The sequence below is a fragment of the Stomoxys calcitrans genome, chromosome 1 (assembly GCF_963082655.1).
Source record: "Stomoxys calcitrans chromosome 1, idStoCalc2.1, whole genome shotgun sequence".
NCBI classification, from domain to species: domain Eukaryota; kingdom Metazoa; phylum Arthropoda; class Insecta; order Diptera; family Muscidae; genus Stomoxys; species Stomoxys calcitrans.
The window spans coordinates 78,548,152-78,565,411 of record NC_081552.1 but is presented as its reverse complement, the minus strand read 5'-3'; the positions used below and the strand labels follow the sequence as shown (position 1 = coordinate 78,565,411).

At 37.7% G+C, this 17,260-nt stretch overlaps 1 long non-coding RNA gene across 1 annotated transcript; it reads left to right on the top strand.

The window, feature by feature from the left end:
* Window positions 1-386: 386 nt before the first annotated feature.
* Window positions 387-1,164, top strand: LOC106095196 (uncharacterized). Its single transcript, XR_001222711.2, has 2 exons — window positions 387-514; window positions 581-1,164. It is a non-coding gene; the product is annotated as an uncharacterized LOC106095196 (long non-coding RNA).
* Window positions 1,165-17,260: the final 16,096 nt, after the last annotated feature.

Genomic DNA, 17,260 nt, shown 5'->3' with positions numbered 1-17,260 from the left:
ATGGTCTGTAAAAGTCCTTCTTTTGAGGTGTGGTGGATCCCCAGGGCCGAACTTAGCACGTCGATAATGCTATGTTAGATACGAGTGGTCTAAATTTGGAAATTTCTGCCTAATTTCAGTTGAAAATGTATTCCAATTTTCCTGTGGATTTTTCTACACTCAAATACCTCTCACTTAAACCCCACATTGCAATGGTCTGTAAAAGTCCTTCTTTTGAGGTGTGGTGGATACCCAGGGTGACTGCTGAATTGTGGAAATTTTACTTTAGTTAAGAATAGAAATTTTATACGTTATCAAAAATTTTGTTTTCTGTCTCACATTGGCATTGAAATTTAACCCAGAAAATTCCAAATTCTATTATACATTTAATTTCAGTTGAAAAGTCATACTGTCAAGGCGTAAGAAATTTTTCGGAAAGAAAAAAGAAAATAATTATTCTTTCTGTGAATTTTCAAATATTTTATAAAAATTTCAAATTCAAGGAAAATTCTCAATTTCGTGGAAAAAGCAAGAGGTTAAGAATTTTGTGTTGAAATGTTCGTGTTCTTTAAAATTATATAAAAATGAGATTATTCTTTAGGCTGCCGATTCTGTGGAGAATTGGCACATTCTACATCCATCTTAACGTCTTTGATTTTCAAAGGACTTTATGCTGCTGATTTTGTACGGCCGCTGGAATTTTTAAAGGATTATTTCATCCATCAATTAAGAAGTCATTAAAAACAAACACGGATTTGTCAAATTTTAATTCTGACCCGGATTTGAGCAATTTTTATAAAAAAAAAACCAGACACAACAAAAAGGAATTATCGTTTAGAGTCCCGCTAAAGCGGAGATTCCATTTATAATGGCGATTTCTTAGGGAGAACATTCATGAAAGCTTTTGGCCCAAAATGATGTTCTCCAAGAATTAAACGGAATTTTGTAACCATACTTACATGATGACCATAAAGAAGACAAACCTCTAATTTTAATTTACATCCTAAAATATTTTTTTTTTTTTAGAAAATCAATACACTTTATTTTAACCAGGCGTTTTGCAAACTTGAATTATAAATTAATAATTACAGCCGCAGTTTAATGTGTGATTCCCAGTCATCAGGCCTGCTAAAACAATTTTAATTAAATAATCTTATAACATTTGTTCCTTATTCTTATAACATACGTTCTCATTCTTTTTCCATAATTTTAATATTTTATTTCTCCTTTTTATACCCTCCACCATAGGACGGGGGATATACTAATTTCGTCATTCTGTTTGTAACTACTCGAAATATTCGTCTGAGACCCCATAAAGTATATATATTCTTGATCGTCGCGAAATTTTATGTCGATCTAGCCATGTCCGTCCGTCTGTCCGTCCGTCTGTCTGTCGAAAGCGCGCTAACTTCCGAAGGAGAAGAGCTAGCCGCTTGAAATTTTGCACAAATACTTCTTATTAGTGTACGTCAGTTGGTATTATAAATGGGCCATATCGGTCCATGTTTTGATATAGCTGCCATATAAACCGATTTTGGGTTTTGACTTCTTGAACCTCTAGAAGGCGCAAATCTTATCCGATTGGAATGAAATTTTGCACGACGTATTTTGTTATGATATCCAACAATTGTGCCAAGTATGGTTCTAATCGGTCCATAACCTGATATAGCTGCCATATAAACCGATCTTGGGTCTTGACTTCTTGAGCCTCTAGAGTGCGCAATTCTTATCCAATTTGAATGAAATTTTGCACGACGTATTCCGTTATGATATCCAACAATTGTATCAAGTATGGTTCAAATCGGTCCATAACCTGATATAGCTGCCATATAAACCGATCTTGGGTCTTGACTTCTTGAGCCTCTAGAGTGCGCAATTCTTATCCGATTTGAATGAAATTTTGCACGACGTGTTTTGGTATGGTATCCAACAATTGTGCCAAGTATGGTATAAATCGGTCCATAACCTGATATAGCTGCCATATAAACCGATCTTGGGTCTTGACTTCTTGAGCCTCTAGAGGGCCCAATTATCGTCCGATTTAACTAAAATTTTGCACGTAGTGTTTTGGTATTACTTTCAACAACTATGCTAAGTATGATTCAAATCGGTTCATAATCTGGTATAGCTGTCATATGAACCGATCTTGGATCTTGACTTCTTGAGCCAAGTGATGGCGCAATTCTCATCCGATTTGGCTTAAATTTTGCATGAGGTGTTTTGTTATGACTTCCAATAACTGTGCCAAGTATGGCGTAAATCGATATAGAACCTGATATAGCTGCCATATAAACCGATCTGGGATCTTGACTTCTCAAACCTCTAGAGGGCGCAATTCTCATCCGATTTGGTTGAAATTTTGTACAAGGCCTTCTCTCATGACCTTCAATTTACGTGTCTAGTATGGTCTGAATCGATCAATAGCTTGATACAGCTCCCATATAAACCTATCTCCCGATTTTGCTTCTTGAGCCCTTACAAGGCGCAATTCTTATCCGAATGAACTGAAATATTACACAATGACTTCTACAATGTCAATCAGCATTCAATTATGGTCCGAATAGGACTATAACTTGATATAGCTCCAATAGGATAACAGTTCTTATTCAATATTCTATGTTTGTCTAAAAAGAGATACCGCGCATAGAACTCGACAAATGCGATCAATGGTGGAGGGTATATAAGATTCGGCCCGGCCGAACTTAGCACGCTCTTACTTGTTAAATATGTTTTACATCATCATTATCTACTGTTTTGCTTAATTTTAATTAAATATTGTCATGAATTTCTAAGAAATTAATTGTTCATTTGTGAAAGGTGAAGGAAATTAAGTAGAGGAGGGCGGGAAGCTGATCAGTTAGACAAGATCTATAGCTGTATCACATAGTAATATCATCACCTCTTTCTTCTACTTCTCCATTTTCTTTTTACCTACTTTTTTATTTTCTTCCTATATCCTTTCCTTCTGAAGAGCTACCTTACTTTACTTTTATGTTTACGAAACCGAGTCTACTTCTGAAGGGAAAGAACTGCCCCAAGACTGAGCACGGCCGGGGCAAGGAGGTAGCCACTCCCAGAGGAAGTAGAGCCCGTGTGGCGGTTCGTTACATAAATTAAAGGGCGCCCAACGTGGGGCAGCAACTGGTCGTTATCTGGCTATCCTTGATTTTGATTGAACAGTGGTTTGACACCTTAATGCTGGTCCCTTATATTTATTTTCCTTCTTAAACTTAAATCATTTAAAAGTGATTGAGATTTTCGACTTTTGCTGATGCGAATTTCGTACAATATTACTTTTATTGGATTTTCTATCTTAATTTATTTATTTATTATTGTACCCTCCACCATAAGATGGGGGGTATACTAATTTCGTCATTCTGTTTGTAACTACTCGAAATATTCGTCTGAGACCCCATAAAGTATTTATATTCTTGATCGTCGTGAAATTTTATGTCGATCTAGCCATGTCCGTCCGTCTGTCCGTCCGTCCGTCCGTCTGTCTGTCGAAAGCACGCTAACTTCCGAAGGAGTAAAGCTAGCCGCTTGAAATTTTACACAAATACTTCTTATTAGTGTAGGTCGGTTGGTATTGTAAATGGGCCATATGGGTCCATGTTTTGATATAGCTGCCATATAAACCGATCTTGGGTCTTGACTTCTTGAGCCTCTATCGTGCGCAATTCTTATCCGATTGGGATGAAATTTTGCATGACATGTTTTGCTATGATATCCAACAACTGCGTCAAGTATAGTTTAAATCGGTCCATAACCTGATATAGCTGCCATATAAACCGATCTTGGGTCTTGACTTCTTGAGCCTCTAGCGTGCGCAATTCTTATCCGATCAGAATGAAATTTTGCACGACGTGTTTTGTTATGATATCCAACAACTGTGCCAAGTATGGTTCAAATCGGTCCATAACCTGATATAGCTGTTATATAAACCGATCTTGGGTATTGACTTCTTGAACCTCTAGAGTGCGCAATTCTTATCCGATTGAAATGAAATTTTGCACGACGTGTTTTGTTACTATATCCAACAACAGTGCCAAGTATGGTTCAAATCGGTCTATAACCTGATATAGCTGCCATATAAACCGATCTTGGGTCTTGACTTCTTGACCCTCTAGAGGGCGCAATTCTTATCCGATTGGAATGAAATTTTGCACGACGTGTTTTGTTATGATATCCAACAACTGTGCCAAGTATGGTTGAAATCGGTCCATAACCTGATATAGCTGCCATATAAACCGATCTTGGGTCTTGATTTCTTGAGCCTCTAGAGGGCACAATTCTTATCCGATTTGAATGAATTTTTGCACGAAGTATTTCGTTATGATATCCAACAACTGTGCCAAGTATGGTTGAAATCGGTCCATAACCTGATATAGCTGTCATATAAACAGATCTGGGGATTTGACTTCTTGAGCTTCTAGAGGGCGCAATTTCTATCCGATTTGGCTGAAATTTTGCATGACGTATTTTATTTTTACTTTCAACAACTATGTCAAATAAGGTTTAAATCGGTCCATAACCTGATATATCTGCCATATAAACCGATCTGGGATCTTGACTTCTTGACCCCTAGAGGTCGCAATTATTATCCGATATGCCTGAAATTTTGTACGCTGGATCCTTTCATGACCATCAACAAACGTGTTTGTTATGGTCTGAATCGGTATAGCCCGATACAGATCCCATATATAAATCGTTCTCTCTATTTTACTTCGTGAGCCCCAATGGGCGCAATTCTTATACGAATTGGCTGAAATTTTACACAGGTCTCCAACATATAATTTAATTGTGGTCCGAACCGGACCATATATTGATATCGTTTTAATAGCAGAGCAAATCTTTTCTTATATCCTTTTTTGCCTACGAAGAGACGCCGGGAAAAGAACTCGACAAATGAGATCTATGGTGGAGGGTATATAAGATTCGGCCCGGCCGAACTTAGCACGCTTTTACTTGTTTTCCATAATTTCTTTTAACAATTGTGGTGGGACTTTATTAATTGGTGTAGATCGTTAAATTACCACTGCAATAGTTTAAGGAAATCTTTCTTTATACTTTCTAATCTGGACTTTTCATGATGGTTTTATATCGTTTTACTGCCACTGCAATAGTTCAAAGTTATTATACCCTCCACCATAAGATGGGGGGTATACTAATATCGTCATTCTGTTTGTAACTACTCGAAATATTCGTCTGAGACCCCATAAAGTATATATTTTCTTGATCGTCGCGACATTTTATGTCGATCTAGCCATGTCCGTCCGTCCGTCCGTCTGTCTGTCGAAAGCACGCTAACTTCCGAAGGAGTAAAGCTAGCCGCTTGAAATTTTGCACAAATACTTCTTATTAGTGTAGGTCGGTTGGTATTGTAAATGGCCCATATCGGTCTATGTTTTGATATAGCTGCCATATAAACCGATCTTGGGTCTTGGCTTCTTGAGCCTCTAGAGTGCGCAATTATTATCCAATTTGAATAAAATTTTGCACGACGTATTCCGTTATGATATCCAACAATTGTGCCAAGTATGGTTCAAATCGGTCCATAACCTGATATAGCTGCCATATAAACCGATCTTGGGTCTTGATTTTTGAGCCTCTAGAGTGCGCAATTCTTATCCGATTTGAATGAAATTTTGCACGACGTGTTTTGGTATGCTATTCAACAATTGTGCCAAGTATGGTATAAATCGGTCCATAACCTGATATAGCTGCCATATAAACCGATCGTGGGTCTTGACTTCTTGAACCTCTAGAAGGCGCAAATCTTATCCGATTCGAATGAAATTTTGCACGACGTATTTTGTTATGATATCCAGCAATTTTGCCAAGTATGGTTCAAATCGGTTCATAATCTGATATAGCTGCCATATAAACCGATCTTGGGTCTTGACTTCTTGAGCCTCTAGAGGGCCCAATTATCGTCCGATTTAACTAAAATTTTGCACGTAGTGTTTTGGTATTACTTTCAACAACTATGCTAAGTATGGTTCAAATCGGTTCATAATCTGGTATAGCTGTCATATAAACCGATCTTGGATCTTGATTTCTTGAGCCAAGTGATGGCGCAATTCTCATCCGATTTGGCTGAAATTTTGCATGACGTATTTTATTCTTACTTTCAACAACTGTGTCAAGTAATTTACAAATCGAATCATAACCTGATATAGCTGCCATATAAACGGATGTTATATCCTGACTTCTTGAGTCTCTAGAGGTCGCAATTATTATCCGATTTGCCTGAAAATTTGTGCAACGGATCCTCTCATGACCATCAACATACGTGTTAGATATGGTCTGAATTAGTCTATAGCCCGATACAGCTCAGATATAAATCGATCTCTCTATTTTACTTCTTGAGGCCCCATAGGGCGCAATTCTTATGCGAATTGGGTGACATTTTACACAGGTTTCCAACATATATTTTCAATTGTGGTCCAAACCGGACCATATCTTGATATCGCTCCTTTAGCAGAGCAAATCTTTTCTTATATCCTTTTTTGCCTAAGAAGAGATGGCGGGGAAAGAACTCGACAAATGCGATCCATGGTGGAGGGTATATAAGATTCGGCCCGGCCGAACTTAGCACGCTTTTACTTGTTTTTAACTGCATTTTTCAAGTTATAGTGGATCTATGCTTTCTGGTTTTAAAGTGGAAAGTTACCCTGTAGTTTGATATGCAGTTTCTTTATAATTCATGATGATGTTACTAGAACATAACACCTCTACTTTAATGTACCTTTTTCCGAGTAGCAACTGAATATTTTTGCCATTATACAAAGTAATTTTTTTTTAATATTTTTTTTTGTACTGGTTATATTAGTCAGTTAAGATTATATTCTAAATCCAAATCAGAAAACTACACACATACAAAATGCCTGTTTTACGAAGTAGTGACAGAAGTGCTAATATTGATGCACAAGCAAATTCTTCTTACGTGATAGATGAGAATGCTACCACTCCTGAAGGGGAGCATAGAGGTAGGACTAGGAGTAGTAATTTGCAAACAGATCGTGCTAGGGCACCATCTACTAGTGGCAAGAGACGAAATAGAGTTGATGACAGTGGAATCCGTTTATTGGTTTCTGAATCTATTTCTGAATTGCGTGGTGAGATTACATCGTCTATTGCGAATGAACTCGAGAGATTAGTTCAGAGTTTAAATTTGAATATAAGTGCTACTGCACCTAGTCAAAACACAAATTCAGTGATTAGATCTGGATCAGTCAGAAATACAGGCTCAAACATATTACAAAACAACCCTGAGAAAATTATGAATACAATCCGTAATTGGAAGTTATCTTTCTCAGGTTATGATAAGGATATAGCTTTCGAAGAATTTATTTACATGGTGAATATTATGACCACTAATACCCTTAATGGCAATTTCGAATTACTGTGCAAGTATGTTCACATTCTGTTTGAGGACAAGGCATTGGAATGGTATTGGAGATACCATCGTCAGAATGAAGTTGTAGAATGGACAGGATTGTGTGTATCGTTGAAAACGCAGTACAAGGACTGTTTCAACGACTTTGATCTGAAGGATGATATTCGACGCAGGAGGCAGAGACACAATGAGTCTTTTGACGAATTCTACGATTCCATAATGTCTATTGTCGATCGACTTCGGGTGCTCATGACAGATGAGGAACTGTGTGAAAAATAGGGAAAATAGTGAATAGGGCACGAATTGCTGCATTTATTGGGTTGCCCAAAAGGTAATTGCGGATTTTTTAAAAGAAAGTAAATAAATTTTTAATAAAACTCAGAATGAACTTTAATCAAATATATAATTGCCATTTTGTTCGATAACCTTTTGCCATCTTCCTGGCAAATTTAGTATTCCACGCTCATAGAACTTCTGGCTTAATCTGAAAAAAACTGAACCAAGTGCGATTTTATAGCCTCATCATTGCCGAAATTTTACCATTTAAGGAGTTCTGCAAAGATCGAAATAAATGGTAGTCTGATGGTGCAAGGTCAGGGCTATATGGTGGATGCATCAAAAGTTCCCAGCCAAGCTCACTCAGTTTTTGGCGAGTGACCAAAGATGTGTGCGGTCCAGCGTTGTCCTGGTGGAATATGACACCTTTACGATTGACCAATTCTGGTCGCTTCTCCTTGATGGCTGTATTCAATTTGTCCAATTGTTGACAGTAAACAACCGAATTAATCGTTTGGTTCCTTGGAAGCGGCTCAAAATATACCACACCCTTCCAATCCCACCAAACAGACAGCAAAACCTTATTTTGGTGGATATCAGCCTTTGAAGTGGTTTGAGCTGGTTCACCATGTTTGGACCATGATCGTTTTCGACTAACGTTGTTGTAAACAATCCATTTTTCATCTCCAGCTATGATTCGTTTTAAAAACGGATCGAATTTATTGCGTTTAAGGTGCATATCACAAGCGTTGATTCGGTTTGTTAAATGAATTTCTTTCAATACATGTGGTACCCAAATATCAAGCTTTTTCACCAGTCCAAGACTTTTTACGTGATAATGAACGGTTGATTTTAGTATATTTAACTTCTCTCCTATCTCACGCTCAGTTACATGACGATCCAATTCGATTAATGCTTTGATTTGGTCATCATCAACTTCATTTGGCCGACCTGAACGTGGCTCATCTTTAAGTGAAAAATCTCCAGAACGGAATTTGCGAAACCAATTTTGACACTGTCTTCCTTTTAAGGCTTTATCACCATACACATCTCGTAACTTTTTAGCAACCTGCTCCGCGTTTTTTCTTTTACGGAAATAATAAAGTAAAATATGACGAAAATGCTCCTTTATGGGCTCTATATCAAAATTGACGCCAAACAAACAAATGTAAACAAAATTTTGCGCAATTTTTTCTAAAGCAAGCTACAAGGAACAGCTGATATCTGACAGAAGAAAGAATGCAATTACAGAGTCACAAGCCGTTGAAAAAATTTGTCAACGCCGACTATTTGAAAAATCCGCAATTACTTTTTGAGCAACCCAATAGACATTTCTAGTGTTTCTCAACTTCGGAAGTCGGTTAGAAAATACGAAAAGTTTGTCATAGAGCTTCAAGCAGCAAATAAATGGGGCCGTTATCGAAATAGAGGTCAATTAGCTGAAGTGGAAATGAAGAGCTTCCAGACAACGACGATTCTGAAAAAGGTGATGTGATGGAAATCATCCGAAATGTTTCTTGTTAGAATTGGCGTCCGTCCGTCCGTCTGTCTGTCGAAAGCATGCTAACTTCCGAAGGAGAAAAGCTAGCCGCTTGAAATTTTGCACAAATACTTCTTATTAGTGACGTCGGTTGGTATTGTAAATGGTCCATACAGGTCCATGTTTTGATATAGCTGCCATAAAAACCGATCTCGGGTCTTGACTTCTTGAGCATCCAGAGTGCGCATTTCGTACCCGATTGGAATGAAATTTTGCACGACGTGTTTTGTGATGATATCCAACAACTGTGCCAAGTATGGTTCCAATCGGTCCATAACCTGATATAGGTGTCATATAAACCGATCTTGGGTCTTGACTTCTTGAGTGCGCAATTCTTATCCGATTTGAATGAATTTTGGCACGTAGTATTTTGCTATGACATCCAACACCTATGCCAAGTATGGTTCAAATCGGTTCATAACCTGATATTGCTGTCATATAAACAGATATGGGGACTTGACTTCTTGAGCTTCTAGAGGTCGCAATTCCTATCCGATTTGGCTGAAATTTTGCATGACGTATTTTATTCTCACTTCCAACTACTGTGATAAATAAGGTTGAAATCGGTTCATAACCTGATATAGCTGCCATATTAGCCGATCTGGGATTTTGACTTCTTGAGCCTCTAGAGGTCGCAATTATTATCCGATTTGCCTGAAATTGTGTGCGACGAATTCTCTCATGACCATCAACATACGTGTTTATTATGGTCTGAATCGGTCTATAGCCCGATACAGCTCCCATATAAATCGATCTCACTATTTTACTTCTTGAGCCCCCAAAGGGCGCAATTCTTATCCGAATTGGCTGACATTTTACACAGGTCTCCAACATATAATTTAATTGTGGTCCAAACCAAACCATATCTCGATATCGCTCTAATAGCAGAACAAATTTTTTCTTATATCCTGTTTTGCCTAAGAAGAGATGCCGGAAAAAGAACAAATGCGACAAATGCGATCCGTGGTGGAGGGTATATAAGATTCGGCCCGGCCGAACATAGCACGCTTTTACTTGTCTGTTTTGAATTAATTCTAAATTGCTTTGCTATTTTATATATTGAGTTAATTAATATATCTTTACTTTTATTTTTAAACTTGATTTTATTTATTGTTTATTTTTTATGTATGAAACAAAAATTCCTAAAGAGTGTAAAAATTAAATGAACTAAATCAACTATTATTTAATTACTATTAAATAATAATGTTTAAACAGGTGAAGTAATGCGTTTGGCTTTATGGGGGAAATGAGTAGATTTTTTTAATCCATTGAAGTGGTGCCCTTTTTTAAACCGGAAAAATTACCGACTTTTCAAACGGGTGAAATGACCAATTTTTTAAATCAGTGAAATTACTAGTGTTTTTAACTGACCGGTTAAAAATTATTGGTATTATAGGTATGACATGACCATACAAAAATCACCGGTAATATTTACAGTCAGGGAACGTGTCACTGAAAACCGGTGAAATCACCAGTTTGGGACCGGTTCAAAGTCCTGCAGGGTTGCTAGTTCGCCTATACATATGTCGATGCAGTCACATCCAAACAACACACACACAACTACAACTATGAATATGTACATGCCTAAAGCACGTACACAAAAAAAAATATTAAGAAAATTGTTTCAATTAAAAATAAAAATGATTTCAAATAAAAATTAATTGAATCAATATTTTTTTAAATGAATCCGGATTTTTTTTTCAATTACCATGGTGATTGAAATTTTGGCAATTTTTAATTAAAAAACTCATTGGTTCAATCAGTTTTAATTCCAATTACAGTCGTGATTGAAAGTTTTGCCATTTTCAATAACAAAATTTATTGATTCAATCATTTTGATAATTGAATTTAAACTTTTTTTATAACCTCCACCATACGATGGGGGGTATACTAATTTCGTCATTCTGTTTGTAACTACTCGAAATATTCGTCTGAGACCCCATAAAGTATATATATTCTTGATCGTCGCGACATTTTGTGACGATCTAGTCATGTCCGTCCGTCTGTCCGTCTGTCTGTCGAAAGCACGCGAACTTCCGAAGGAGTAAAGCTAACCGTTTGAAATTTTGCACAAATACTTCTTATTAGGGTATGTCAGTTGGTATTGTAAATGAGCCATATCGGTTTATGTTTTGATATAGCTGCCATATAAACCGATCTTGGGTCTTGACTTCTTGAGCCTCTAGAGCGCGCAATTCTAATCCGATTGGAATGAAATTTTGCAAAATGTGTTTTGTTATGATATTCAACAACTGTGCCAAGTATGGTTCAAATCGGTTCATAACCTGATATAGCTGCCATATAAACCGATCTTGGGTCGTGACTTCTTAAGCCTCTAGAGTGCGCAATTTTTATTCGATTGGAATGAAATTTTGCACGACATGTTTTGTTATAATATCCAAAAACTGTGCCAAGTATGGTTCATATCGGTCCATAACCTGATATAGCTCTCATATAAACCGATCTTGGGTCTAGACTTCTTAAGCCTCTAGCGGGCGCAATTCTTATCCGATTTGGTTGAAATTTTGCATGACGTTTTTTATTCTTACCTTCAACAACTGTGTCAAATAAAGTTCAAATCGGTTCATAACCTGATATAGCTGCCATATAAACCGATCTGGTATCTTGACTTCTTGATCCTCTAGAGGTCACAATTATTATCCGATTTGCACGAAATTTTGTACGACGGATCCTCTCATGACCATCAACATACGTGTTTATTATGGTCTGAATCGGTCTATAGCCCGATACAGCTCCCATATAAATCGAACTCTCTATATTACTTCTTGAGCCCCCAAAGTGTCTCCAATATATAATTCAATTGTGGTCCGAACCGGACCATATCTTGATATGGCTCTAATAGCAGAACAAATCTTTTCCTTCATCCTTTTCTTTGCCTTAGAAGAGATGCCGGGAAAAGAATTCGACAAATGCGATCCATGGTGGAGGGTATATAAGATTCGGCCCGGCCGAACTTGGCACGCTTTTACTTATTTTAAATGTAATCGTGGTGTTGATACATTGAATATCGTGTGGTAGATTATTCCAAAAACGTATGTTGCTAGTATAAAATTGTTGTTCTAAAAGGCATTGATTTTCTACCTCTATCAGATTGGGCTTACCTCAGTCTCTCAAACAAATATCTGGGTTTCTTTTCCACAATAATCTTATTTAAAAATATTAATGATCTGGTATTTAGAAGATTGTTGAATCTAAGTCCAAATAGAGAATCTACTATTGTAAAACATGCTGACTCGTTTTTAAACCATGCACATAACGGACTATGCTGTTAAAAGCTACATTTAAATTTCGGAGGCTCGAAGAATCACAATTCGGAAAAGTTCACAACCATATATCAAACCAAATATCCGGTTGTCGCATGAACGAGATATCGGTCTACATGGCAGCTATATCCAAATCTGGACTTGGCCCAAGTTGCAGAAAAATATCGAAAAGCCTAACAAAGCGCACTGTCCCACATTTCGGCGAAATCGGACAATAAATGCGCCTTTTAAGGACCCAAAACCTAAAACCGGGAGATCGGTCTATATGACAGCTATATCCGAATATGGACCGATCTAGGCCAAATTAATGAAGGACGTCGAAGGGTCAAAGACAACTCACTGTCTCAAATTTCAGCGATATCGAACAATAAATGCGCCTTTTATGGCCTCAAACCCTAAAACCGAGAGATCGGTCTATATGGCAGCTATATCCGAATCTGGACCGATCTAGGCCAAATTGATGAATGATGTCGGAGGGCCTAACGCAACTCACTGTCCCAAATTTCAGCAAAATCGGATAATAAATGTGGCTTTTATGGGCCTAAGACCCTAAATCGGAGGAATGGTCCATATGGCAGCTTTATCCAAATCTGAACCGATCTCAGCCAAATTGACGATTTATTTCGAAGGGCCTAACAAACTGTCCCAATTTTCAGCAAAATCGAATAATAAATGTGGCTTTTATGGGCCTAAGACCCTAAATCGGAGGAATGGTATATATGGCAGCTATATCCAAATATGAACTGATCTGTGCAAAATTGATGAATGATGTCGAAGGGCCTAACGCAACTCAGTGTCCCAAAATTCAGCAAAATCGGATAATAAATGTGGCTTTTATGGGCCTAAGACCCTAAATCGGCGGATTGTTCTTTATGGGGGAAATATCAAGATATAGTCCGATATAGCCCATCTTCGAACTTAACCTGCTTATGGACAAAAAAGTATCTGTGCAAAGTTTCAGCTCAATATCTCTATTTTTAAAGAATGCAGGGTGATTTCAACAGACAGACGGACGGACATGTCTAGATAGTCTTAGATTTTTACGCTGAACAAGAATATATATACTTTATTGGTTCGGAAGTGGATATTTCGATGTGTTGCAAACGAAATGACAAAATGAATATACCCCCATCCTTCGGTGGTGGGTATAAAAAAGAAGTGAACCTATAATCGAGCCTTGGGGAACCCCCTTAGGTACGAACAAGGGGTTAGATAATATATTCCCTGCGCATACTGACTGCCGTCTAGATACGACATAATCAGACTCGTTGCCGTTGATGTGAAGTTAAAAATATTCCGTGTTTCATGGAGCTCAAAATTGAATTAAACAGGTACGTAAAGTACGGTAGAAGATATGGAAGTAACATTCTTATGATTTTCAAGAACTGTGTTAAGTAAGGTTCAAATCCATATATAATCGGATACAGCTCCCTTATAAACCGATCACCCGAGTTGACTTCTTGAACCCCTGGAGGCTGCAAGTTTTGTCCGATTTGGCTGACATTTTGCATGTTGTGATTCGTTAAGACTTCCAACAACTGTAACTAGTACGGTTCAAATCGATCGATAACCTGATATAATAGCTCCCTTATACACCGATCTCCCGATTTGATTTCTTGAGCCCTTACAAGCCGCAATTTTTGTCCGATTTGGCTGAAGTTTTGCACGTAGTGATTCGTTATGACTTCCAACAATTGCGTCTATTACGGTCCAAATCGGTCAAGAACCTGATAAAGGTCCCATATAAACCGATTTCCCGATTTGACTTCTTGAGCCCCTACAAGCCGCAATTTTTGTCCGATTTGGCTGAAATTGAGTATGAAGTGTTTTGTTATGAATTGCAAGAACTGTGTTAAGAACGGTCCAAATCGGTCTATAACCTGATATTGCTAACATATAAACCCATCTCCCGATTTTACTTTTTGAGTCCTTACAAGCCTCAACTTTTGTCCGATTTGGCTGAAATTTTGCATGTAGTAATCCGTTACGACTTTCAACATCAGTACCAAATACGGTCCAAATAAGTCAATAATCTGATATATCTCCATGTAAGCCGGTCTCTCGATCATCCTTATTCGGTTCCTAGAAGCTTGAATTTTTGCTGGTTTCACAGAAGTTTGGTATGTAGAATAAAATTGTGCCCTTCAACTAAATTTATTTCTTGTGATGTGAATTTTGTAACTTTTGTCTTCTTGATTTGGCTCGAGGTCATCGAACAATTTACAAAACCAGGAGTTGGTGTTGTATTTGTAATTTTTACCAATATTTCGACCACCGCCGGTGATCTTCATCAGGGTTTGAAATTTTGAAGCAAAACAATAGACTTTACCTTTACAGTCGAACTTGTGTGCTTCTATGTTCTAGCATTCCTGAGATCCGTTTCGCTACCCCCGTTTATAAGATTATTAAGTTTTGAACTAACTGCGTATAAAATTTTAGAAATCTGTCCCTTTCTGTAAAAAAAGTACCAAAAATAGCAATGCATCGAATAACTCATAAAGTCTCCCAATATATATTGTCAATGTATTCATAAATGCCAATTTTGAGCGCTTTAGCTCAATTCGTAATAAAAATACCATTTTGTATGTTTAAGTACCTAAATACACGATTTTGAAAAAAAAATATAGGCAAGGTGTAGCTGTATCCCAATTTTGAGAGCTTTAAACACTTTCTAAAGAAAGTACCATTTTGTATGTTAAGTACCTAAATACCCGATTATTAACAATCTCCTGGTGACCCAAAATTTATAGTCAATGTGTATTTGTATTGAAATTTTGAGAGCTTTATCTCACTCCGTTAAGAAGCACCATTTTGTACGGTTGTGCACCTAAATATACGAATAAACTAGAAAGGAAGAGCAAAAGTCGGGCGGTGCCGACTGCACCTACACCTGCCCTATAAGTACAATGTGGGACCTATATCCAATTCTGAACCAATTTTGATGGACCTCGGCGAGCAAATATGTTCAAACTGCGAAAACTTCGGTTGACAAATGACAACATTATGGCAAATTACCCAAAACCTGACGAACGTATATATGGGAGCTATTTCTAATTCTGAATCGATTCCGAGCAAACTTCTCATATAATGTGGTAGTCGTCGAGGAAAGCGTTGTGCAAAATTTTGGCAAGATTGGTCTAACAATGCGCTTGCAGTGGATCTTGGGGTGAAAAAAATCTGGCGATATACATATATGACAGCTATATCTAAATCTGGGCCGATTTCTATGAAATCGGCCCAGATTCAAAGAAAAACAAGTAAAATGGCGTTAAGTTAGGCCGGGCCGAACTTCGAATACCCACCACCTCTGGTATATATGTAAACCGCCTTTCATCAAAATCCGGAGAAAATTGCATACGTTACGTCCCATAGCAGTTATATCGAAATATGTTCCGAGTTGGGCCAAATACTAATAAGTACAAGTTATTGTTCAATTGTGTATAACAAAATATTGGTCTTTTTAGTAGATATATCTAAAAATAAACCGATCTGAACCATATACGACACAGATGCCGAAAAGCCTTATATAAGTCACTGTTTCAAATTTCAATGAAATCGGATTATAAACGCGCCTTTTATGGGGCTAAGACTTTAAATCGAGCTATGGCAGCTATATCCAAATCTGAACCGATCAGGGCCAAATTGAAGAAAGACGTCGAAGAGCCTAACACAACTCGCTGTCTCAAATTTCAGCATTTTCGGACAATTAATGCGCCTTTTACGGCCCCAAAACCTTAAATTGAGAGATCGGTCTATATGGCAGCTATAGTCAAATCTGGACCAATCTGGGTCAAATTGAGGAAGGACGTCGAAGAGCCTAACACAACTCGCTGTCCCAAATTTCAGCATTTTCGGACAATTAATGCGCCTTTTACGGCCCCAAAACCTTAAATTGAGAGATCGGTCTATATGGCAGCTATATCCAAATCTGAACCGATCAGGGCCAAATTAAAGAAAGACGTCAAAGGATCTAAGACAACTCACTGTCTCAAATTTCAGCGATGTCGGACAATAAATGCGCCCTTTATGGCTTCAAAACCTAAAACAGAGAGATCGGTCTATATGGCAGCTATATCCAAATCTGGACCGATCGGAGACAAATTGAGCAAGGATATTGAAGGGTCTAACACAACTCACTGTCCCAAATATCAGCAAAGTCGGGTAATAAATGTGGCTTTTATGGGCTTAAGACCCTAAATCGGAGGATCGGTCTATATGGCAGTTATATCCGAATCTGAACTGATCTGGGCCAAGTTGACAAATTTCAGCAAAATCGGATAATAAATGTGGCTTTTATCGGCCTAAGACCCTAAATCGGAGGATCGGTCTATATGGCAGCTATATCCAAATCTGAACCGATCTGGGTCAAATGGATGAAAGATGTCGAAGGGCCTAACGCAACTCACTGTCCCAAGTTTCAGCAAAATCGAATAATATATGTGGCTTTTATGAGCCTAAGACCCTAAATCGGAGGAATTGTTTGTATGGCAGCTATATCCAAATCTGAACCGATCTGTGCCAAATTGATGAATGATGTCGAAGGGCCTAACGCAACTCAGTGTCCCAAATTTCAGTAAAATCGGATAATAAATGTGGCTTTTATGGGCCTAAGACCCTAAATTGGCGGATCGTTCTATATGGGGGCTATATCAAGATATAGTCCGATATAGCCCATCCTCCAACTTAACGTGGTTATGGACAAAAAAAAAGAATCTGTGCAAAGTATCAGCTCAATATCTCTAGTTTTAAAGACTGTAGCATGATTTCAACAGACAGATG